We start from the raw sequence: 2,863 nt of genomic DNA, 5'->3' as shown, positions 1-2,863 counted from the left end.
GACTGCTTCACTGGAATATTCTTTAATTTTGAGTTTCTTTTTCTCATTACAGCTCGAAAATTAAAATCTCTCTGCCTTGGGCAAGTGAAGGCTGAATGAGGGACGACTGCTGCTACCGCATATTTCTTACTTAAGTCGATTTGGACACACCAACTGCTTTCTCTCAGGGTAGATGACCGAGAGAAGAAGACAAGGCAGACTTTAGCCTCCCTCCTTCTCAGAGCGTAGGCATTAATCCTCCCATTATTCTGGCAGCCCTCAATGACCTGGCCTAATCACAAACTTAATAACAATCTGAGCTTGTAAAGCTCCTCTGTGTATTCTTTCCAGCTGATTCCCACAACAGCCCTGCAAAGAAGGAAAGCAGATATTCTTGTCTTTGTTTTTCACTAATGAGGGAACCGAGGGCCCAGAGCATTTTACAGACGAGAGACAAAACCCTTGAAGTTCCTGGGTGGGGGTAGTCGAAGTTGTGACCCCTCCCTTTTAGGTCTCCTTGCTTCTGAGAAGATAGCTGGGGCAGGGCCACCTTTCCTCATTGCCCCCAGACCCCTGACTGGGAGACCCGCTCAGGAGTGGTATGATCTAGGGCAGCTCCTGTCCCCCTCTGAGCTTCGACTTCCTTATGTTGAATTATGAATGTCCCATGGTGTTTTTACAGGACCAAATGAGATAATGTACATAAGAAGATAGTTACCAAAGTCTCTGACAAATATTAGGCACTCAGTAAATGGTTGCCATTATTACTATTGGTTCAATGTTGTTGTTATTATTGTTGATTGAGAAATCTGGGATTGAAGACAGACTTTCTTGTTTGTAAATACATTCAGCCACAGCACATGAAGGGAAGAAATCCCCAAATGGTGGATATCCACCTGAAACTCTCTGCAATCTCATGAAAGCTCAGTCTTACCTCTCTGGCGTCATCTTGTTGACTCAGACATAAACCCAAAGGTTAGTTTCCCTGCACCTGTTCACTATACACTGGGAACAAACAGCATCTTGGGAAATTAGGGTCACAGAGACTGGGCAGTCAAGTCCAACTCAAATAAAGGGGCCCCTGTTCTGATTCCCGTCAGTGGCAAGGGATGATGCTCAGGCTGTCACTGAGCATAAGGGCCAGGCCAGAGGAAACAATGGTTGGGCAGGTGCCAAGTCCTTAGAAAAAAACTGAGGTCTCTAGAGAGAAATCAGAGCTGCCCCAGTGGGAACTGCCTTCCTTTTTGTGCCTCTCATTCTTTGTTCCTTCTCTGCCTCATTTCTAGCTCCTCCACCCCCATCTCTAACAAGGAGAGTGGGACTATGGTGAAACCTCATATGGCAGATACTGGGACTCCTCCCCCAGGGAGGTAGTGTGGAATGTTAGGCCGCCCCCTACATCTCTAGGTCTGGGGACCCAAATATGATTGGAGAGCCAGGGAAATGGGGTAGCAATCCTAAGATCCTGAGAAATAAGAATTCACAGCTGTTAGCTTCACCTCGCCTCATCTCTCTTCTTCAATCCTAGTTCCATTTCTTCTTTCTCTTCTGACTGTCTGCTTTCCATTCTCTTTTCTCTGCCTCTTCTTCTTTTTCCTCAGTCCTTATTCACAAGCTGGCTCTGAAAGTTTTCAGCTTCTGTTGTAAGACACTCCCCTCCCCTCCCCCCACATACAGCAGGAGTGTCTTTTTGTTTCTCTCGTTCCCTCTCTTCTCTCTGAATGCCTCACCCAAAAGCAGGAATTCCTGTCTTCTTTGATAGAGGCTTAAAAAAGAACTAAGCCCCAGGGTTTAGGCTCAGGCTCCTCAGGAGTACATGGGGGGCAGGGACTGGAGTGCGTGGAAGAGGAAAGTATGAATTGGCTCATGAGAGCATAAGGATGGCACAGACAAATGGAATGCAGTATTGATTGGGCTCTGGGTGACTCACCACTTCAGAGAAGGGATCTAGGAGGGTGATGTCACTGCTGGAGCCAGTGGTGACACTGGCAGCTGTGCCTCATCCCTGCCCTGAGAACTTTTCTTGCCTTGCTAGCTTCATTTTGCCTCCCCATTACAGAGCGGATTTGAGGAATGAGATTTCACCTTTGATGGTATTTAGAACCACAATGCGGTTTTCTTAGATCGAGACCTTCCTTCCCACATCCTCTCTTCCACTTCCTCCGCCCACCTGTCTTAGTAAATGTACTAATGTGCATGTGGGCATTCACCGTCTCACAAATGTGTGCACACTTTTTGTATGTGTGTACAGCTTATATGCGTATGCGCATGCACATACACATACACTCACTCATACATACTCCCACCTGCCATCTGTTTCTGTCAGTAAGGGGGAAAATCTGGACTTCTAAACAAAGCTAGGGGCTGCTAGGGGGCTAATTCTCCCTGGGAGGGATAGGAGGAAGAACTTCTGTGTGCCCTTGTCTGCTGACATCTTGATGTTTTATGCCTCTTGACTACAGGGGCCACACATGTGAGCCACAGTAAGCCCAGCATTTGGATAGGCATGTGTGTCCTTGACTATATGTGCATTTCCAACTTCATAATCATGGGGAAATTGGGAAGGGATGAGGTTGGCAGGAGACAGGAATATATGGAGGAGGACAATTTGAGTAGGGCTAGAGACTTCAGAAACTGACTGCAAGACAAATGTCATCATCAGCCCACCCATCCCCATATTGACTGTATTTTCCCCTCTACGTCCTGGAAGAAAGTTCAGTCTTATTTGTTAACTAAGTCCCAGGAATCTAGCTTAAACTGGGACAGAGGAAGGGTTCCAAATATGAGTGAGAATATTAAAGATATGTAAATCACATGCAAATGAATTGAAAGCAAAAATAAATTGCCTGTGAGTCTCGAAAAAGAACAATTTAGCCTGAGGTGA

This window comes from Pteropus vampyrus, unplaced genomic scaffold (genome assembly GCF_000151845.1).
Source record: "Pteropus vampyrus isolate Shadow unplaced genomic scaffold, Pvam_2.0 Scaffold74, whole genome shotgun sequence".
Lineage (NCBI taxonomy): Eukaryota > Metazoa > Chordata > Mammalia > Chiroptera > Pteropodidae > Pteropus > Pteropus vampyrus.
This window is presented reverse-complemented; position numbering follows the sequence as displayed.